Source organism: Lichenostomus cassidix, chromosome 13 (genome assembly GCF_008360975.1).
Source record: "Lichenostomus cassidix isolate B80296 chromosome 13, HeHo_3.0, whole genome shotgun sequence".
NCBI lineage: Eukaryota > Metazoa > Chordata > Aves > Passeriformes > Meliphagidae > Lichenostomus > Lichenostomus cassidix.
In genome coordinates this window covers 6,735,757-6,759,710 of record NC_139494.1, presented here as the reverse complement: position 1 = coordinate 6,759,710, position 23,954 = coordinate 6,735,757, and the positions used below count along the sequence as shown (strand labels likewise).

Genomic DNA, 23,954 nt, shown 5'->3' with positions numbered 1-23,954 from the left:
TTGAAACTATAATGTCTTTGGCATTTGTGACCAAAACCCAGGAGAACTGGTTTACTTAAGTCCTCATAGCACATCATTCAGCCCTGTGCCACTGTCACAGTGCCACTGCACTGGCTTACCCTGACCTACAGTAGTCCGTGGCCATGAAAGAAAACTTCTGTCAGTAGAACTGCCTACATTTGGCAGTATTAAAATATCAGTTGAGCCACTATAATACACTTATGCCAAGTCAGCTTTTGTCTCTGCTCTTAGGCAACTGCCTTGATCATGATTTTTCCTAATGATTTCCATGGTTTAAGGTACTCCTAGTTATCCTGTACTTAATAATTTCAAATGCCGCAATCTTTTTGCCAGAGCAGTTTTGCTTCTACCAATAAACCTAGATATAACAGAGAGTAGATTTAATTAAATTTTAGTATCAGAATCACAGGATATGTTAGATTTGACTGGACCATTGGAGGTCATCTGGTCCTAGCCCTTGCTCAACCTTATTTACAATAGAGAAAGAAATTCAGCTTAGCTGTATTTATTACCTGAATGCTAAGGATCTTGCACTTGCTTGGGCTTTAATAGCTTGAAAGCTCTTTGAGGCTCTCCAATAGAAATCAAGTGCAAGATATTGGCAATCTATGCTCCTACTTATTTAAATATGTATTTTTCTATCTGTAGGAATAACATGATTGCACAAGAGGTTCCACAATGTTTCCATAATGTCTTGCTGCACCTCATGCACAGAGAGTATCTAATGATGAAAATCTGTACAAAAATTTGAGCACAGAAAAAAATGCACCCAGTTCACTTCCAAACATTCCTGATTTCATTGATTTCAGATGAGGTAATCCTTATTTCTACGACAGAAATGTCAGAAACAACAGACATACCAAATGCTGGCCTCATTTAAAAATAACATGGAGATTAAAATCTCAAACTGCATTTCTTTCTCAGCCACTAGATTTTGATGATATCTTCCAGTGTACAGAAAGAGTTCATTGGTTAGACAGGAATTCTCTGAACTCTCAAGATTCCAGCTTAGGAACTAAAAAACCCAAATTCCATTTTACTCAACATGTTTTTACACGTTAGATACGATATTTGGATTCAACATTCAAGAGTTGAATATCCGCAGTGTTTTCCAAGCCACCTCCATGCAGCTTCAATATACTCAGCAGGAGAGATGCGGACAGATTGTATTCCCAAAACCAGTGTTGTTGTTTAGGGCACAGAAATACAGCAGTAAAATAAACTTTAACTGTTTCAGGTCTATGCTGCTCAAGAACACTGCTCTAAACTAAAGGCCTAGTTTAGTGAGACTCAAAGTGTCCCAAAAGAACAAATGGTAACGGTACACTTAAAGATACAATGACTTGAATATTTCAAACCAACATCCAATTTTAAGATAATTATTTCCATTACAGTTAAGCTATTTCAGAGATTACATAACACATTAGAAAGTACCGATGTTTCATCTTTGCCTTTTCTCATTTTCCTAAGAAAGCAAACAATATATATATCACACTCCCTGTTTGTCCATCTTCATTTGCCAGACCTTCATTCTCCCTGCAATCACTTTTCAATTCACTGGACCATTTCAACCAAATTTGATTAAGGTTTCACAGATTTAACTTTCAACTCTGTGAACTCTAATGACTGAATAGAGAATGGCATGCAGTTAGTGCCCTGACAGTGGAGAGCAGGGAGAATTCAAATTTTAGCTGCTCTGCTCATTTCACTCATCAACTGAAGGGCAATAATCAGGACCAGTCAACCATGAATAGTTCCGAAGCTACCACGGCATGTGCTGCTCATTGACAGCCAAAAGCACAAAGAAAAGTATTTAGGGGATTAGTGAGAGACCAGACAGATTTTAAGGGAGGTTGCAAGACATAAAACTGTAGGAAACTAGTCACGAATCCTTACAGAAGGATTTTCATCTTATTTTTAGTTGTTTGTTCATTAGTTGTTTTGGTTTTGTTTGGATTGGTTTCTCTTAAGTATCTACAATCTGTTTTTCATACGTGGAAAAACAAATCACAAAAAAATTTATCATTCACATATAAATTTTCTTCCTGTTTCTCCACCACTGAAGGAGATCCATGGGTCAGTTGCTATTTTTTAGGAAGATTAAATGCAGGGATTTTTAACTGCCTTTTAACTCTTTTGTTTGGACATGCTAGTCAAGTTCACCAGGCAAAATATGTAAAATAATCATCATGTACTCACATATGTAACTCTCAGTTAACAGTGGTCATCTCTCCATAAGATTGCCCTTTACAAATATTCTCATTGGGGTTTTTTTTTCTTGACTTTTTAAAATAAAGGAAAATTTTTCTTTTTGTGACCCTTTTTTGTTCCACGTTACATAATTAATAGACCATAGATTCTTCCTGTTATGAACTTTTTTTTTTACCTGAAGAAATGCATAATTGTTGCCAAACTGGGTAAACAGAAGTGGTCATCTTTTGTAATGCATTACATCAGAGCTGTTCATTGCACTGGCTTTACACAAAACCCACAAAACTGGCTATTTCCAGATCATATTCATTATAGGAAAATCTTATCTAAGGAAGAAAAAAAAAACCTAAGCGTTACATGACACTGCTCTTGTTTTTGTTCATATTCAAATTTAAAAAGGCCTTTCCACTCTCCTCCCTTCCCTCTCTAATAATTTCTGAATTCATCAGCATTTGAAAGAACCCAAACACACCAAAGAAAATTGGTTTCCTCTGATAATCAATCACCAGGAATAGAGGAGAATGCAAAACTAGTGCTCTCAATGAAGGAAGGTTGGGAAAACTCATCAGCTGCACAGTTTGACAGAATCCAGATAACCATTCAGAAGGCACAGGTACACAGAGCAAGAGCACCTTGGAGACACAGCCATATGCCTTTATGTAATCAGAAGGAAAAACCCCATCTCACAAAACTTAAAGTTCTTCAGGAAAATCAACAAACAGGAACAAATAAAGAAGGGAGATGCAAGTTTCTGCACCACAGCTCTCCGCAGGACATGAAGTAGCCCTGAGATATCAGACACAAGGTACTTACCCTGGGATATGTATACACAGAGTGGAAACAGAAGCAAACGGTTCTTGCAGTAAACAGAAGTCACCAGGGAAGTTTCACAATCTACATTAATACCACACTGTCCCTACACATTGAGAAATATAGGGTGACCCTGGCCAGCTGCCCCTGGCCACTCTCTTACTGCCCTTCCTCAGGTGGAGCAAGAACGAAAAAAGCGTGAGGGCCAAAACAAAAGCAGGGAGCTCACTTAACAATTGCCATTACGGGCAAAAACCACTCAGTTTGGGGGAAGTTTAATTAACTCATTGACACTTAAAAGAGATGAAAAATAAAAAAATCCCAATTTCACAGGCTGAATGATCCAGACTGTCCATACTTTTGCATGAACAAGAGGTTTGAACTTTTGATCACAAAAGCATTAGCTGACTGCCCAAACAAATCAGTGAGAAGCTCAAACAAAATAGGGAGAAGCACAGAGGGATGTGTAAGCCATGATTACCCTGAATAAGAATCACTCTAATATGCCATCAGCTGCCATGGAGTGAGGTCAGCACAAGGCAGGTGGCACAGGACAGAAAAGTGCCGGGTGCTCTGCACTCAGGGTGTGAAACTTCCTGCACAGGCTCAAGAGGAGACAGAGAGACTCAATGAAGGAGAAAACAGCAAACTTCCAGTTATACATCACCCCACCTTCTTCTGCGCTCCAGAGTGCTCTGTTCCCACCCAACACCACAGATATCTGGAGTTATCACAGACAGGGTACTGGACCCAATAAACCTGGGGCTGCCCCACACAGGACAAATTTTACATCTTTTGTGTGTGTCCTTGTTCTTCAGATCTGGGTGAACAGTGACTATTAATTATTCTTTTTCCTTTGCTTTGTCTGTCCAGTCTTACACACATTATCATGCCTGAACTGTCTTAATTCCCAAGAAATTATCTCCTATCTTATTATCTCCTACAGAACAGAACTAAGTTAACAGGGAAAGCACAGAAAACATCATCTGAGCTCTCATTACTGAGTATGCTGGCTATAGATATCACTTTTTTCACATTTGTTCAACGGATGCATTTGTTCTTTGTAGGTTTTTCAGAGTAATGAAAAAAAAATAATCTTTCTATCCAGATGGTGATGGCAGTAGAAGAATTTAGCATCACATCTTTCTCTTTCTGTAGGAGATTATGTGATTTTATACAACAACATATTTGGAAGAAGCTTAACCACAGGTAATTCTTAACTGAAACACAATAAAAACAGATGTGCTTTCAGCCAAGTACACAGAAACAACATACAGGGGGTTTTGAAATCTTAAAAAGTTTACCAATAGTCTTAGTAAAGAGAAAGTAATTGGGGAAGGAGTTGAAATTTTAAATGTGTATTTGTACATTCATGAATGCACAAACAGAGCTACAGAAATGGACCAGCAATAAAGAGGTAATAAACAGGCAAGTTTACCATGCAAATAAATAACACAAATATGACTAATTTTCTGGAAAGCCTCAATTGCCTTAATAGCAGTTCTGCACATCTCACATCTTTCAGTATAAAAATCACTTAAAACCTACATCGTAGTACTTATGTGTGTTGGTTTGACAACAAACCAGTGGGAGATCACAAGTCAAGATTGAAATTAAAAAAAAATAAGTGAAATAATACAAGGAAAAGCACTGACAAAGTCAGATACAACCTAACACCCTGTTAGGGTGGTAGTAGCAGTCCAACTGAAGTAGTCCAGTTGAAGTGGTGATCTTGTGAAGGTCTAGTCTCCAGCTGAAGATCCAGTGTAGCTCTCGTCCTCTGGGAACCCAGTAGACAGGGCTAGCTCAGGCAGTTCCAAGGCCAGGTTATATCCAGGTGGGAACACCTGGTTCCTCCCTCCTCGGCAGAGCATCTCACAATGGGATAAGTCCATGAGTCACACGGTGGGTCCCTGATGGCCCATTGCCTGTCATGCGGGGTGGGTCATTAGCAAGTGATAATAGCTAACGGATGGCCCATTGCCTGTCATCCGAGTGGGTGATAGCAGCTAATGGCCCACAGCTGGTGGTAATAGAATACTTAACTACATCAATATTGCAACCTAGGACATTATCCACCCCTTATTCTATTACCATCTACACAGTTCTCACTTAAGATAAGGTCTCCTTGTGGGACACAACGGGTTTCTCCATCTGCCTGCATCACCCACCAAGTATAACCAGGTCCTTGGCAAAAACCACTCCACGGATGGGTTTGCCTTTCCCTGAGGTGGGACTAATCCAAACAGTCTTTCCTAAAAAACCTCTTACGTGTACCACAGGGACTTTATCTCCATCCACTGTGTGCAAAGGTTCGGACTCGGCAGGACCGGCTCGATTGATAGAACCCCTTGTGTTAACCATCCAGGTGGCCTTTGCTAAGTTCAGTTCCCAATTTTTGAAGGTTCCCCCACCAAGTGCCTTCAAAGTTGTCTTAAGTAGTCCGTTGCACCGTTCAACTTTCCCGGCAGCTGGTGCATGATAGGGGATATGGTATATCCATTCAATTCCGTGTTCTCTAGCCCAGGTGCTTATGAGGCCATTCTTGAAATGGGTTCCATTGTCAGACTCGATTCTCTCAGGGGTACCATGTCTCCACAGGACTTGCTTTTCCAGACCCAAGATGGTGTTCCGGGCAGTAGCATGAGGCACAGGGTAGGTCTCTAACCATCCCGTGGTTGCTTCCACCATGGTCAGCACGTAGCGCTTTCCTTGGCGGGTTTGGGGAAGTGTGATGTAGTCAACTTGCCATACTCCCCCATACCTGTACTTTGACCATCGTCCACCATACCACAGAGGCTTCACCCGCTTGGCCTGTTTGATTGCAGCGCAAGTCTCACAGCTGTGGATGACCTGTGAGATGTTGTCCATGGTCAAGTCCACCCTCGGTCACGAGCCCACCTGTATGTCGCATCTCTCCCTTGATGACCAGAGGCATCATGGGCCCAACGAGCTAGAAATAATTCTCCTTTGTGCTGCCAGTCCAGATCCACCTGTGACACTTCCACCTTGGCAGCTCGGTCCACCTGCTCGTTGTTACGATGCTCTTCATTAGCCCGACTCTTAGGTACATGTGCATCCACGTGTCGAACTTTCACAGTCAGCTTTTCTGCCCGGGCGGCGATGTCCTGCCAAATCTCAGCAGCCCAGATGGGTTTTCCTCTGCGCTGCCAGTTAGCCTTTCTCCAGCGATCTAACCATCCCCACAGTGCATTGGCTACCATCCAGGAGTCGGTGTAGAGATAGAGCCTTGGCCATTTCTTTCGTTCAGCAATATCCAAAGCCAGCTGGATGGCTTTAAGCTCTGCAACCTGACTCGATCCACCTTGTCCCTCGGTAGCCTGTACAGCTTGTCGTGTGGGGCTCCATACTGCAGCTTTCCATTTCCGATCTGCGCCTACAATTCGGCAGGAACCATCGGTGAAGAGGGCATAGCGTCTTTCACTCTCCGGCAGCTCGTTATACGGGGGTGCTTCCTCGGCATGTGCTACTTGCTCCTCTGCTTCTTCTGAAGATAATTTAAAAGTCTCACCTTCAGGCCAGTTTGTTATGATTTCCAGAATCCCAGGGCGATTCGGGTTTCCAATACGGGCGCGCTGTGTGATGAGGGCAATCCATTTGCTCCACGTGGCATCAGTGGCATGGTGAGTAGAGGGAACCCTTCCCTTGAACATCCACCCCAGTACTGGCAGTCGGGGTGCAAGGAGAAGTTGTGTTTCTGTGCCGATCACGTCTGAGGCGGCTTGGACTCCTTCGTAAGCTGCCAAGATTTCTTTCTCGGTGGGAGTGTAGTTGACTTCAGACCCTCTGTAACTTCGACTCCAGAATCCCAGTGGTCGACCTCGGGTCTCACCAGGCACCTTCTGCCAAAGGCTCCAGGACAGACCATGGCTCCCGGCTGCAGAGTAAAGCACATTCTTTACCTCTGGTCCTGTCCTGACTGGTCCAAGGGCTACCGCATGAGCGATCTCATGTTTGATCTGGGTGAAGGCTTGCTGCTGTTCAGGGCCCCAGTGGAAATCGTTCTTCTTGCGGGTTATGAGTTAGAGAGGACTCACGATCTGGCTGTACTCAGGGATGTGCATTCTCCAAAAGCCTATGGCGCCTAGGAAAGCTTGCGTCTCCTTCTTGTTGGTTGGTGGAGACATCGCGATGATCTTATTGATGACCTCAGAAGGAATCTGACGCCGTCCATCTTGCCACTTTACTCCCAGGAACTGGATCTCTCGGGCAGGTCCCTTGACTTTACTCTTCTTGATGGCAAAACCGGCTTCCAGGAGAATTGTGATGATTTTCTCTCCTTTCCCAAACACTTCCGTTGCTGTGTCCCCCCACACAATGATGTCATCAATATACTGCAGATGTTCTGGAGCCTCACCCTTTTCCAGCGCAGCCTGGATCAGTCCATGGCAGATGGTGGGACTGTGCTTCCACCCCTGGGGCAGTCGGTTCCATGTGTACTGCACACCCCTCCAGGTGAAAGCAAACTGAGGCCTGCACTCTGCTGCCAGAGGAATGGAGAAAAAGGCATTGGCAATATCAATGGTCGCATACCACTTTGCTGCCTTGGATTCCAGCTCGTACTGAAGTTCCAACATGTCCGGTACAGCAGCACTCAGTGGTGGTGTGACTTCATTCAGGCCACGGTAATCCACCGTCAGTCTCCATTCTTCACTGGACTTGCGCACCGGCCATATGGGGCTGTTAAAGGGTGAGTGAGCCTTGCTGACCACCCCTTGGCTCTCCAGTTCCCGAATCATCTTATGGATGGGGGCCACAGAGTCTCTGTCAGTGCGGTATTGCCGGCGGTGCACTGTTGCTGTAGCAATTGGTACCCGCTGTTCTTCAATTCTCAGTAGTCCTACAGCAGACGGGTTATCTGAGAGACCAGGCAGGCTATTCAGTTGTCTTATGTCTTCTGTCTCTACGGCTGCTATCCCAAAAGCCCAGCGATGTCCCTGTGGGTCTTTGAAATATCCACTCCTGAGATAATCTATGCCGAGGATGCATGGGGCGTCTGGACCAGTCACAATGGGGTGTTTCTGCCACTCGTTCCCAGTTAAACTCACTTCAGCTTCCAGTACAGTCAGCTGCTGGGATCCTCCTGTCACCCCAGAAATAGAAATGGATTCAGTCCCCACATACCTGGATGGCATCAGGGTGCACTGAGCGCCGGTGTCAACCAAAGCCGTGTATCTTTGTGGGTCAGATGTGCCAGGCCATCGGATCCACACAGTCCAATAGATCCGATTATCCCTTTCCTCTACCTGGCTAGAGGCAGGGCTCCTCTAATCCTGTTTTTGGTGCACGATGTTCTTGTCCTGTAAATGTGTTCCTGAGGTCCCTTCAAGAGGATCAGTCATATTATCACTTCCATTCTGTCTGGAGTTCTGTCCACAAGAGACTGGGGCAGTGTTGTACCTAGATGAGCCTCCTGAAGTGGATGTTTCTGTTTTCAATTCACGTCCCCGGGCTGCTAAGGTGGAGGTGGGTTTCCTGTCCCACTTCCTCATGTCTTCCCCATGCTCTTGAAGGAAAAACCAGAGGTCACGTCGTGGAGTTTGTTTTCTTTCCCTGACTGGAGTACGTCTGCTCCTGATGGCAGAGACTCGGGTTGGTTTCGGTGTGGCATGGAAAAATCCTTCTTTGAACTCTTTCCTTAGTTTCTGGAGGCTCTCTTCAATCAAGCTCCGGACTTGCTCGGCCAGGTTTGTTTCCACTGATGAGACCTGAGCACGTAGTGGAGCTGTGACAGTGTCCTCATAAATTCTCAGTTTGTTTGTTAACACGCCCACCTGGTCTTCGCCTTCCCTCCACTACAATGTTGCCAGGTAACAAGAGTATATCTCTGGTCCGAGCCGCGCGAATCTTAGCCACATTTGTGAAGTGCACCGGACATTATCTGGGCTCTTGGGGAATCTCTCGTTGTCTGAGAAAATGATCTCTAGCACGGCCAATTCCCTCAGGCATCGGATACCTTGTTCTATTGTGTTCCATTTCCTTTGGTGCATCTGGAGGTCTTCTTTGCACAAGTATCTGTCCCGTACACTCAGCAGCAATCGCCGCCAGAGGCTGAGAGTTTCCTGGGTTTTCCCAATCCCCTGGTCAATAACCACATCCTGGGACAGGGATCCCAGTTGTCTGGCCTCACTTCCATCCAGAATAGTGTCATTAGCTGCGGCGTCCCAGATACGGAGCAGCCAGGTCAAGATGGACTCATTCGCCTGCCGGGTGAATTCCCTCCGTAGGTCACGCAGCTCCCCCAGGGATAGAGAGCGAGTGATGATCTCTGGCTCTGTCTCTTCTGCTTGGTGAGATGGTCCTGCCGCATCCTCATCAGTCGCTGTGCGGACTGATTTGCTCTTTGATTTCTTTTTCTGGACGGGGGCAACCGCTACTGGCTTTGGCTGTTCTGATTCGGCAATGGTCTGTGTTGAGACATTGACTGCTTGTTTGGTTCCTTTCCTCTTGGTAGCAGTTTGCGTGGATGTGGTGCCTGCTGACTTGTTTCTTTTCTCCTCCTCTTCGAGAAGACGCTGTACAACACCAAGTATTGTTCTGTTTCTCAGCATGAGGTACACAGTGCTGGTCAAAGAGAATAGAACTGACAAAAACATTATGCCATCCCTAGCATCCAGAGAGAACTCAATGTTGTCAAAGATGGCTGTGCCTGGCCTGAAATGCTGGAAGAAACCACTCTCTCCTCCTAACCCCAGAGGCTGGGTGCGATTGCTGAGGAGGTCCCAGACGAAGCAGCTCAGGTTAGGCCAGGCAGACAAAGTCGAGTATATATTCCGAATGGTATTCATCGCCTCACACGTTACCATGCAATAGGCATAATAAACCAATACAGCAATTCTCATGCCATTCCCTGGTCGCAACAGGAGCAATGCAACGGGTAGATAGTTTCCCATTTGAGGGAAAATATAAAGGGTAAGATACATTACCCACATAGACAGGCTGAGCATCATGGTGATAAGATTTTCTGAGTTTCCCCAGGTCGTGCCCCACGTTGGGCGCCAAAATATGTGTTGGTTTGAAAACAAACCAGTGGGAGATCACAAGTCAAGATTGAAATTAAAAAATAAGTGAAATAATACAAGGAAAAGCACTGACAAAGTCAGATACAACCTAACACCCTGTTAGGGTGGTAGTAGCAGTCCGACTGAAGTAGTCCAGTTGAAGCGGTGATCCTGTGAAGGTCTAGTCTCCAGCTGAAGATCCAGTGTAGCTCTCGTCCTCTGGGAACCCAGTAGACAGGGCTAGCTCAGGCAGTTCCAAGGCCAGGTTATATCCAGGTGGGAACACCTGGCGCCTCCCTCCTCGGCAGAGCATCTCACAATGGGATGAGATAAGTCCATGAGTCACACGGTGGGTCCCTGATGGCCCATTGCCTGTCATGCGGGGTGAGTCATTAGCAAGTGATAATAGCTAACGGATGGCCCATTGCCTGTCATCCGGAGTGGGTGATAGCAGCTAATGGCCCACAGCTGGTGGTAATAGAATACTTAACTACATCAATATTGCAACCTAGGACATTATGTAATAATACATACTCTGACTGTATATTTTTATTATCTCTTTTTGACATCTCATATACATCTATTTCTAGTGATTTCATCAGGATTTTGACTGTAACCACATGAATTGATTATGCCATACAGCTCTGAAGTCATCCTAAGGAAAATAATTGCCTCCTGAGTTGTGCTGTTCTGATGTAGCAGGCTCTGGGGGGCTGCAGGAGCCGGCTCCCCCCTGGAACAAGGTCCCTGGTCAGTGTTTCTCCACCGGGTTCAGGGTGGGTGGCCCCCGGGGTCCACTTGGCGTGGCGTGGGTCTCATAGCCACAGAGATTCAGCAGGAAACAAAGACAAAGAAACGAACTGGAATCCATCTCCTTTCTGCCAGGGAGGTTTATTAAGGGTTCTTTGGTAGGGGGTTGCAGGGGAGGAAAGAAGGAGTAGGTCAGGGGCTGGCAGCTCAGAGATGCAGGCATCGAACGGATGCAGACATCAGCTTATAAGGGGAAGGAAAGGGGTGGGACTGTCTCCCCTGGAGCCAGTCTCAGAAGGTCTGAAGGGAAGACAGGCATAGGGAACCCGCCAATAGATTTCGGATACAGCAGGGTGCATATTTCAAAATGAACCAATAGCATACAGAGCAGGGAAACAAAGGAAGCCACATGGAAATCTGAAAATCACATTACTACACTGTTCTTGCTTTCAACTTGTAGTTTCTAGTACATTTATACAGAGATAATACTTAGTTTTAAAAAACTAATGTAAACATCTTGCAAATAAAATAGATATTACCATTTCAACAATTCACATGGGGTTGGGAGAAAACAAAAGAATACTATTTTTATTCAGTTCACGTAGTCAGGAGTAAAAAACTACATAGCTATGTTCAAGGAAGCTCCTGCAAGTACAAACAGTGTTTTAATGGAATATTCCACAGCATAAAGGCTCAGTGACATGTTTCAGCGGCCACTTGGACCCTCCATAATCACCTAGAAACATTATCCAAGAAGAATTGTACCACACAATTGTACCACCATGCAGCTCATATCTTTTTTTTCTCATTAAAATTGCTCTGAACAGCTGAGGATCCAACTTGGGCTGTGAGCATGCTAATAAATATTTGATTCAACCTTATGCACCTTCAGATAGAAAGCCAGGAATTATGAGTGCAAATTCTTTAAAGTAGATAAGGCTTAAAAAAACTCCAACAACCCTCATTTTCTTTCCCATTAAGTCTCCTATTTTGTTCATACTAAGAAAACCAAAGATGTAAGTAAGTAGCAAAACAAAATAAACATGAGACATTAGAAGTTCCTATTTTTGTCAGAACACTGAAGTAGTATCCTTATTTACTGTTACCTATTTAAGCCTTCCAGACTAGTCAGCACAGCTCCATTTTGACATGAGTGAGCTTTTTTCCATGACAAATGTACCCACAATCAGCATCTTCCCTAGTAACCTGTCTTGCTGTAACAAATTGCTGAACTAAGCTAGTACATTCTGAACATATAAAAAAGCCAATCGACAAATGCAAACCACAAATGAGAAGTGTCATGGAAAAGGAGATCATAACTTCAATAATGAAGTAGATTTATTTACTTAAGAAGACATTCTCCTTCATAATACTCCACCCATAAAAACCAGGATTTAAAACACTACTAGTGACACTGTTAATGGATAAGGATAAAAATGTTATATCCAAAGCATTCCTTTCACTGTGACTCAGGTTTATGGAGAAATAAAAAGTCTAATAATCTCTTCCATTAACTCCTTTCTGTACCAAATTTTTAAATACTGTTGAAAATGAAAACTGTAACTCTGGTGACCAAAGTGACATTGTGCTGCATTCAGCAGCTGAAGACAGACATTGCACAAGATTTTCAATACTGTAGAGCACCATGGCAAAAAGCATGAGCTTGCTGCATGCATTGCTTGGGGTAACTGCCTGAAAACAAGAGATCTGTGATTATCTGAGCATCAGGACAGCAGGCAGCAGTAATAAGGTACAAGATGTTACCCTAAAGGGAATAATCAAAACATCACTGTTCAGGGATAGTGTAATTCCTTGTGACATCTGTGCTAAAATTACATTTCCATGCTACAATATACACTAGATCTGATTTAATACCTTCAAATGCGTTTCACATAAGAGCGGCTCAAAGTCTCAGAGAGACAATTTTTCCTGGCGCTGCCAAGGTCCCATTTTGAGGAACCAGAGCAACTGGGAGAATTATTCCCTTCATTAAGTTCTGCTCTATTTCCTTAAAAAAGCTAAGTGCCAACAAAACAAAAATAGTGGCATATGGTAACAACATTTTAATCTGCATATTTTTGTTCTCTACTCTTGGCCTCTTGCTTTCTATTTTATTATCCACACACTCAGTGTACAGTGATTCATCAGCACTGTTCTAAAATGGTGAAATGACACTAAGAGTTACCTAAGATTAAATCAGAACACTTCCTCATCCATTTTTTTGTTACCTTCTTGTCTTGCCAGCAGTGCAGTTAGACAGGCATAAAGATGTATACAGAAATAAAAATAAAAATCACTTTTCAAAATATTAAACCACAGGATGGCAGCTGACAACAGAAACCATGAAATGCTACCTGTGCTGCATTATTCATCATTTCCAAATCCATGTACCGAGCCATCATTCAAATACTTTTACAGTAAAACTTACAATTCTTTCTTCACCACAAATCCATGTGAAATCCACGAGACAAGACCACTGCCTCAGTGGGAACAGAACAGAAGCACTGACTCCATTCACATATTGGTGGCTGCTCCCTGGCTCTGCACTGTGCCCTGCTGCCCAGCTCCCAGAGCAATAGAGTCATTGCCTATGCACTAGAAAAAACTACTGGCAGTGACTCTCAGATTTAAAAATGCTGCAAATACCATCCACACTGAACAAACCAATGCTGTAAAACCAATCAGCCTTCCAACTTAGCCACAGCCTAAAATGAGGCCATTTCACCACTCCTCCTGCTGAGAGCACAAAAATTATGATCATCATATTTGCTAAAGCTTTATCTGAACTTTAAAAAAACCCGAAGTAGTCCATAAACAGTCTTTTTCAAAAAGATTGTTACATGTCATTAAAGAACTTTAATTTTTCCAGTCCATTTCAACAATAGATGATCAGCTGATGATGAAATTACAAAAACTACAAAAGAAAATTCCCATTTTGACACCTACTAAGAACACCACGCTGGCAGAACACGAGGAAAGCAGAATCAATTACCCAGTGGGGACATTGTCAGGCAGTACACAGAACGTGTCAGAATACTGAGAATGCCTCTAACTGGTGTAAACCCACCAGTTCCCTCAGTGCTAACCCTAAACATGCCCTTCTGAGGCACCTGGCACCGAGCACCCTCTGTGCCCTTATCAGTGCAGAAACAGCAACAGCAGCCACAGATAGAGGTGCTAAACAAGCAGCTTTTTGCAGTCCTCCTGTATATCTTTGTATGCTGCTAAAACAGAGCAGTAAATAGAATTATTAGCTTATAGAATATGCATATGACACAAAGCCGAGCCCACAGAAAGTACATACCTGAACAAGAAAAGTAACAATACCAAAAATGTTGAAAAATGTAACCTCAGTGTCCTATGTTTCCAATAAACGTGTCTGGTAGTTCATCGCATTTCCTCTCTCAGTAATTAGTGTCCTATAGGGATCTGTTCCACTGCAAAAAAATTGCATAAACCATGAAAAGATTAAACGTAATTACCATTACTTCCATTTCTGGGGCAAGGCCTTTTCATAAACAATTATGTCGCAGTGTAAAACTGAAGGCTTTATACAGTTGCCCTATCATTCATAATAATGAGTAGAATAATAAGCCACAAGCCAAATCTTCACTTTCTCATTAGATAGAGAAGATTAATTAGGACTTTAACCAGAAATGCCACTAAGCATCATGCTTACTTAGGTAATTAAAGCACTGAGGATATCAAGGCTTATGTTGTCTTCCAAATCTGCAAACAACATGATGCTGACAAATCTACGTTATATAAAACCATATGGTCTTCAAATAAAGTAAGCAGAATTTATTTATGTGTCTCAGGCCTTCATATTAAAGTCACTTTAATGTCAAACAACCAGATTATCTTCTCACCCTGTTCTCAACCAATGTTGTGCAATTCAAGGTGGTACCTTCGACATAAAGCTACTGTGACCAAGACCTCTGCCAGTGTGACAAGGACTCATCTCTATGGGAGGACAGCAGAAAGACTTTTGCCATCAACTGGATGAGGTTAATGAATTGACTCACTGACAAGCTGCTGACTCAGAGCAGCCAATGGCATCAACTCCCATCTCCTACTCATTAAATTTTCAGAAGGAGTAATTTTGCATGGAATAGCCTTTTCCTGTATTTTATGCTTGAAGGAGCTGCCTGCAAATACCTGAAAGCCTGTTTTCATCATACCTCCCTTTGGAAAGCTACCTTTTGTTCTAGCCTCCCCATAAACAATAGACCCACCAGTCCAACAGGTGGTGTGCTTAAAATACCATTATACTAGTCCCCCATTTCATCTTCCTTTATCCACCTGCTGACTCTCCTCATCTTCTTCAACATAAGGGCTATATGACATGTCTCCTATTTCTAATTCTGTATAAAATGTAGGCTATGCCTACAGCTCATGGGTACTACTCCTATGCAAATAATGTACATTAATAATAGTAAAGTCATGGCTAAGGTCAAATCTCTTTGGGTATCTTAAGAACATTTCACTGATGTGGGAAGATAAATATTTATGCCGATGTTGAAGAACAAAAAGAGAAGGAACTGTTTTGTCATCCAATGGTTCACAAGGACAAGTAGTAGTTCAGAAACCTGTAATCCAAGAATCCCGACTAAAACATTGCTAGTTTCAGCTTAATCTTAATGATTACTTGTTTTAAGAACTGAAAAGCTTACCAAGAAAAAGCTAACCAAAAAAACAAAATATTTATTTTTAGATGGACTGTTTATTCTCCAAACATGTTCTTTTCTCAGAATAAATCACTTGTGAAAAACACAGTAAAAATCCTCAATCATTAAACATCTCCTGTAGTAGTCAAATTCCCCATTATAGCAACATTCTCAATGGACATTAGTAAGCACATTCTGAGCTCTAGAGAAAACAAAATTCAACATGAAAAAAGTCTTAGAAGACTTTTCAAAACACTTTAAGTTTCAGCTTTCTTTTCATTCTGGATCATTTGGCCTATTTTGTTGAAACACAGGCAGCACTCAAAAGGCACTGCCTTTAGTTTGTTTGTTTTTAAGGTATTGACAAAACACTAACCCAACCGAAACATATACAGCCAAAAAAAATTGAAAAAATGAAGTGAAACCCAAATATCTTCCTGGTTGAGAATAGGAAAGGTTCTCAACCATGAGAGAAAGAACTAAAAGTAAACTGCAATTGCCTCGTTCTAAACAGCCCATGAAATCATATTTCATGCAGTGTAACAAAAAGCTTTTAGAATTATTCCACATTTGCCTCCTAAGATTCCACAAGAGTGAAAATGATCTTGTTTGCTTTATTCTAGCAGAGGAGAATATTGCTTACATTTTTTTTTCAAGCTGCTTCTGGCAACTTCTTGTATTTTCTTTTAAAAGAGAACTCTTTTTGACAACCACATGCCCGGTAAAAGCAGTGGAGTGAATTGGCTCTGTCTGTGAGGAGAGCAACTCTCAAGATACTCTGTCCTCCCTTACACAACTGAACAAAGGTTTCCAAGAGAGATAATGATTTAAATCAACCCATTTATTGGTATAGAAGTTCCATGTAGTCGGAAGTAAAGTTTTCTGCAGTTGTCGCAGCAACATTCTCTGTGGCAACTTGGCCACACATTGGTCCAGAGGAAGGATTGGAGCAAAGAAGGATCACAAGTCAATGTGAGCAGAGCAAGAAGAGGCACCAGACAAAAACTAAAACAAGTTCATCTCTGTTTGTCACAAGAATAGATGACACAGGACATTCTCTTCCTAGTAATGTGAGTTGGGCAGGACTTCAGTAACAGTGCTGAACTGAGAAAAAATTCTAGACTAGATCACAAGTCCTAGTTTTTCAAAATATTGGAATCTCTTTGCAGGATCCAGCTGGAATACTCACACCATGGATCATTTTTGTTTCTGACTGATTGCTTGTTAAGAACACCTAATCCCTTCACACCTGAAATCTCTACTCCTTGTTGAAGAGAATTATCTAGGTAGGTTCTCGCTCCTCTTTATATTGCCTAAAGTGTTATCAGCTTTTAGCAGGAAGCAGTCTCCTCCTCAAAATGTGTAATAGTGGGCATTCCAGACAGCCATGGAAACCAATAAACTCAATTGCCAGGCCAGGAAGATTAAGGAGAAGACAATTAAAGATCAGTTACTGTCTTGTAAATTCTATTTATATAAAGAGTCAACAGGAACTGGATATTCTTGTGACTTCCAAACTAAATTCAGGGTAGTGCCCTCGGGCTCAGGAATCAATGGTTCTGGCTTTGTCACTGTGCTGTGAACACAGCTTTAGTCAGCAGCAGCTCAACAAGCTCTGATGGGAAAAAGATAATATAAAAATTTCAAAATCTGCAGTCCCAATTACCACAAAGCACCAAATGCATTTTTTTTTAAAGATTCCTAGATTAAATAATGCTGTCCACTAATGTTGCCTTGTTCACTCTGCTATGCTTTGTAATTTAGTAAACTAGCACCAATGTCATATCTGAAGTGCATTTCACATGCTATTAGGCATAATAATTTCTATGGTATGCTTCATTTAAACAATCAGATACACCTATTACTAGTCATTTATTTTGCTTTTTGTTATTGATTGCTTTTTATTTCACTGGATGAGATAAATTAAGCCTGCTGACAACTTTCTTGCAAGATCATCAATTAGAAATTTTCAGTCAAGCAGCACATACTAGATGCTTCTTACTGGAAGAACACTTCCAGTAAAATGATTTGATATTTTCTAAAATGTCCACCCAGTACGACAGATTCCCATATCGAGTTATGCTAAGCTCAGAGAAGTTAGAGCTGAGGGTCATAAAGCAGTAAGAGAACTCTTCCTGTTCTCTAGTTCATTTCCCATGCTTCCCTGACACTTATATAATCTCTAGGCTCTTCATCTATTTCTTGTTTTCTTGCCTTTCTTCTTACTCCAGTCACCATTATAGAATTTTAGAAGAGAAGGCTATTAAGACCTTAGGCTCACCTTATTGGATTGGCATTAATTAGCCTCGCACTAAAAATAGTAACTTGAGACAAATTCTTAAAAACATGAATTTAGAAGTTAAATAGAAAATTACCCCTGTCTGTAGTCTCCTCATGTGTGAGACCTTCTAGATTTTTATTTTATTAAAATAAAAGAGCATTGGTTTCAATCGCTGCATTGGTCAGAGGCTATTGAAATGTGAATACACCAGGCAGCCCAAAACAAGGAGCTCCAAGTCAAAACTGAGCAATAGAGGCAAACTTCAGATCCAGCACTGTGTCATGCTACTGATGGCGGAAACGTGAAGTCAAAGAACAGCTACTCCTCATTAAAAGGAGAAGCAAAGTATCCACACTTCCTTAAATCTGTACATTTACAGACTTATATATGCAAACCTGCAAGAATGTGACTGTGGGAGCTCTGGCTACAACAGAAAATATTCTTTCTACCTCTCAGTAAATAACAAAGACACATTATTTCAGAAAAATGTTTAGCTCTGTCAATAGTCCACATCATAAGTCTATAAAATCTTTAATCTATTATAACCTTGTTTAATAATCTTGTCATCTACTTCACTGCTCATTAATTGAATGGAAACGTCTCTGAGCCACAGGGCACATGAGATATCTGATTTCTTTATGCATTATGCATATGCAGAAGTAGCTGAGAGCTGTAAATTTTCCTATTAGGGTACTCTAATGGGCTATTTAAAGAGAAGCAGTTAGGGCTGGCTCTTGGAAAATGGAATTACAGCTCCCTTAAAAAGGGTTCCACAGGTTAAGGTACAGCAGCCCAGCTTCCAAAGTGCCATGCTTTAAACCTACATTACCAGAATTCCTAATGCAGAGTGAGATGAAAGCAAATTACATTTATACATGGTCTCACAGACTTATTTAGTTTTCAAGGTGTTGAAAAAACAAAATAGACAGCAATAGAATATTTTGGGTTTGCATCTCCTTTTTAGTTCAGATCAACTTTAAAAGGTCACAAAGGAATGAAAATAGATAGTGAAAGTGAGCAGAATGAAGAAGATGAATCAGTTGAAAAAACCCTGAAAATATGAGTAGAGCTTTTCATTTTGAAAGCATTGAGTCAAAACCACATACAATAGCCCTATTGATGGACTATTACATTGGGAAAACAATAACAGAGACAACATCAATGACAATATATAGTAGCTCATATCCAAAGTACCTGTTCAATTTGGGCAAAAATCCCATACTCACCAAGGGTGGACAGACCTCAATAAAGCCAAGATGTCATCTCTGTAATCACCCCAAGGAGACTGCCCTTCTATGAGGACATTTTCTGTTTGAACATTAAAAATTCTACCTATAAACAAATGAGAAAGCGTAAAATTAAGACAATATATAATTAAATACAAGGTAGGATTTAATGGGGGGGTGAGGAGAAGAGAAGAAATCACAAACCTGCACAGGATAGAAAAGCAGGATTACACAGGAGTGACCATTTTTATTTAAAACACTGCCAGAGTGTTACCTAACATTTCTTATTTATATAGAAAACTGTAAGTGACGAAGCGACAAGAGGGAACTCACGGCAGTCTCAATGTGAGATATAGAGTAAGCTCCATTTTATTTCACCAAACGAGAAACTTATATACTGTTACAGATGTTACTAATTATAGTTACACACGTATCTGCAGTTTGTTCTCACACATTCAGGGATCCTCCTGGTGACTCCCTTATTCTTTCTCATAACACTTTTGACTCCCTATTCTTTCCCATGACATTCTTCTAACAGCTCAGAAGGACAGCTGTGGTTCCCAGGTATTAGTTTCTCATGACAGCTTGTTAGGATTTTTACTGAGGCCTGCGCATGCTGAGGTTTTGTTCAGGCCTGCTCAATCAACACAATTTTTGCTGGAAAACTGTGTTTTCCAACATGTAAGGAATTTAATTGCAGCATAAGACTTTAGGTGATGAGTTTAATACGTGGGCAAAAGAAAATTAACACTGTTTACCACCAGTTAAGCTCTCTGCCAAAATGCAAAGACCGAATCATTTAATGTACGTATAAATGAAAGTGAAAATCCGATCCAATTCAATCCAATACAAAATCTGATTTGTTTCACTGCTGAAGTGGAAAGACAAACATAACAATAAGGCAAAAGCTGGCTCTTGGTTTCAGCTTTCAGGATCTGTACATTACTTTCTTCTGAAGTCCTGCAGCTGAGTGAGTTCTTTCAGACATGCACAGTCACCACAGTAAACGTCTAGAAGAAAGTTAGGATGCAACTTCTCAGTTCTTCTGACAAGTGCGACAAAGAAAACACTCATTTATTATTAGCCTAGTGCTTAAACAACTTTCACAGCACTAAAAATCCTCCTGCCATGTCTGTACTATGACCCTGAAATAATTAATGGGGTTTTTTTTAGCTGAAAGTCAAATAACCAAGCAGCCAAGTATCCAAACATGGATACTTATGTGAGATAAAAACACGTAAGAACTGAATTTAGACCCATTTATACGAAAGTATTCTCCAAATGTGATGTGAAATAAACTTTGCTTCTAAGTAATGATGTCCAAATGCTGCTTCTGGTGCATACTGCTAATGAGTATCCCTAGAAAACCAAAAAGGGGGAACACAGATACAGCACCCACTTTAACTGCCACTTTCAATGCCAAATTATTCAACAGCATTAGACAGCGTTGGATTGGACAACGTGTCTAATAAGCCAGGAAGAACAAGGTTATTTTTGGGAAATAGAAAAACAAGACAGATCAGTTTACAAAAGAAAATACTGCATCCTACATGCAAAATACCCACCACAGAGGCACATGTGCATAAGTCACCTTTTTAACTGTTTTTTCTGTATTTTATTGTAAACTCCATTGCAAAGGCAGAAAGATCTGACTCAATAATACGCTGTGATGCTCCTTGATCACCTGCAAGTGTTGCCTTCAAAATTTGCTTCCTCACCAGGAGCAAACCACAAACACCACATGATTAATAACTCTCTCATCCAAATTGTGTCTGAATGCAAACACTTGTCTAGTTTCATAGCTGACTTTGTTTATTATTGTTGCTCTTTGTAGAGGAAAAATAGTTATTTGGTTAGTCTGGTCCCTATTTGACCTTTCAAAAGTTTAAAAGAAAAACTGAGTTCAGGAACTGAAACACTATTTTTGTGGTGATACTGAACATTCTGAACCAGATATATTCTACCCAGTGGAAAGACAGCAGAAACACTCAGTTTTGCTTACCTTTTCCAACTACTGCATAATAATAACCAAATTTTCTGATCTGGATCCTGCAGAACTCTTTTTTTCCCTTCAGACTTCTTCTGTAAGTGTCTCGCTGACTCATCATATAATGTATCTGAGAGGCCTGTCTGTCCTCTCAAATTAAGTTGAACAGACTACTGAAGAGATGAATGACAAAACCAGTATTTTCTACTTGCAAAATAATTCAGGTTGTGTTATATATTTACCATCCGAACCTTTCTTTTCCCTTTCTGTCATGTAGTCACTTTTCTGAAGAACAGATGTATCATCTTCCATAACTTTCTTTACATACACAGACCTGTTAAATGAGTGTCTAAGAAACAGACCCTGTGAATCCTTCAGATCTGACATTATATTATTAATCATTTGTTTGTATGTCCTCACCTAGCCCAGTGTAGCAATGTGGGTTTTAGGATTCCACGTGCTCCTTTGTCCTTCTCCTTTGTATACCATTGGTTCATTTTGAAATATGCTCTGCTGTACCCCGAAATCTATTGGTGGGTTCCCTATGCCTGTCTTCCCTTCAGACTCCCCGGGACTGGCTCAAGGGGAGACAGTCCCTCCCCTTCCTTTCCCTTTATAAGGCGATGTCCAGATCACCTCGTCGTCTTTGCATCTCTGGGCTGCTAGCATCCCCTACCTTCCTTGTCTCCCTTCCCCCTTCTCCTTCCCTGCACCCCTTTTCCCGTCACCCCAAATAAACATCCCTAGTAGAACAGAGATGGAGTCCAGTTCTTTCCTAGTCTTACTAATTTCCTGCTTGAATTGACGTGGTTGGAAGACTGCCACCATGCCGCAGAACCTCGGGGGCCGCCCGCCCCAGATCCGGTGGGATTTACAAGAACCAGAGACCCGGTCCGGGGGGGAGCCGGCCTGCGCCGCCCTCCCGGACTGTGATACAACAGCCCAGAGCCTAGCAGAGCAGGACTTTTTAAAGGACTGAAGACAGCCTTTGCCCTAAGAAAAGGCCAGGAAAACAGATGAAAAATAAAGCACCCTCTGGAAGTCATTTACTCAAGGATGCAAGATCATGAACATGACTAGTTTAAAAGTCGAGCTTTGTGTCTTCAGACGATGGTAAGGAAGCAAGAATTGCTCTGGATTTTTTGCCTAGTGCACCTGCAGAGGAACAATCACAGCAAAACAGCCTCAGAAAACTAAGTTCAGCATTTTGCTGTCGTCTCCACATTTACTTCCTTACTCTGTGTTGCCCCTTGAACAATCAGAAGACAAGTTTCAGGAAACTGCTCTTGCCAGAAAAAGAGAGGCAATTTGTAAGTAGAGTTCCAAGTATTTTCTCCCTTCTTTCCACGTGTTTTACACTCCCCTGTGAAAGTTACTCTTAGCCTTGTATCCATATACATCCCTCTCTCCTTCCATCAGAATTACATTTGCATTTCCAGTCCCCACAACAAGAGGTGGCTTGTTCCAGTTTCGATCTCCCAGCTCCTCCATCGTGACAGTTTTGACTACAGCTCTGCTTCACACATAGAAACCTTTTCCCAGCAAACTCATCTCCCATGTCCCAGGACAGAACCAGCAGTAACTGACCACACCAGGTTTTCTGCCATGGGCTAAATCTTACCAGAGGTCACTTTTACCCTTTGTGCCTCTTCTACCAGGTACCCAGTACACTACCATGGCCTGGATCCCCTCTTCTCAGTGCAAGTGAGTCCTTCAGAGCCCCAGCTCAGCAGGTTTTTTGTTTGGTTGGTTAGTTTTGTTTGTTTGTGTTGGGGTTTTGTTGTTATTTTTGGGTTTTGGTTTTTTGGGGGGTCAAAGTTGTTTTCCCTTTTCCTTTCGTTCCACTTTTAAGCATATATTAACATGGGTCAAGTTCAAGAGCTTAGTTTTATATCCCAAAAAAAAAGAGCTTTTCTAAAAAACAGAGTCATTATAATCTCTGGAGAAATCTAGGATTAGAAATTAATTAATGAAATCCATATTAAACAGTATGAATTTTTTTCTTGGCAAGGTGAATCACATGACAGAATCACACTCTCAATAGAAAGGCTCAGTACATTCATACATGAAACAATAATAAATATTGCTTCACTTTCAGCAGTGAGAGCTGGAATTCCAATTTCTCATATCCTAAATTCTGTATTTCAACATACTTGAGCTGATGCCACTTCTCATCCTACTCTTATTTTCCATTGCACAGAACACATTTAACTGTCAGAGATTCGTTGATGTAACTTTGCACTAGCATTTAAGTATTTAGAATTCACATAAATGACAAAGCAATTACATCGTATTTTTTCTTAAAATATACTCCAAAAGAGAACATTGGATACTTTGAAGTATCTTGTAAAGGTTCACTGAGTGGATGAAGATCTTACCAAGAATCTTTAGCTGAGAACACATTTAGAAACTGAAACATTTTCTTGAAAGCAAGAGGAAAACGCATGCTGTTGATACCTAGGTTTCAGACTCAGAAATGCTGAAAAGCTGCAAGGTGTAATCCAAAATGCACTGAGCACAGGAAAAAGAGCTGCACAGCTGAAGAGCCACCTCCACACCAGCCGTGGCTACTCACTCACCCAGTAAAGCACGTGCTTATCTCAAAAGGACAAGTCTAACTGATCCACCAGAAGGATTCTCGGCTTGAACCCAACACCAGCCAGCTATTGGACACAGACTTAAAAAGTTACAAGGCCTTACTGGAATTATTAAAGGAATTAGAATACACTTTGTTTTCAGTTGCAGCTTTCTGGAATTTTTAGCCTACAGAACCTCCATTTTAGTGCGCCAATACACAATATCTCCCTGCAATGACATGCAGCAGGCTCCAGCGAGAGAACACATCCAGAAATCTTCCCTTCACAATATTCTTGCTAAACCGTCTCGAAAGGGAATAAAATAACCTTTAGTTGATATGAAATTGTTCAGTTTTCGATTTAAAGCAATATCTGGGAAACATCAGGAGGTCATGTATTCCAT

General features: G+C 41.6%; 1 long non-coding RNA gene across 2 annotated transcripts in view; it reads right to left on the bottom strand.

The window, feature by feature from the left end:
- LOC146431139 (uncharacterized) overlaps window positions 1-23,954 on the bottom strand; it is a 215,346-nt gene that overhangs the window by 148,418 nt on the left and 42,974 nt on the right. For both annotated transcript variants that reach the window (XR_014854874.1, XR_014854875.1), the window contains exon 2: window positions 18,989-19,094. This is a non-coding gene — a long non-coding RNA (uncharacterized LOC146431139). The remainder of the gene's footprint in view (window positions 1-18,988; window positions 19,095-23,954) is intronic.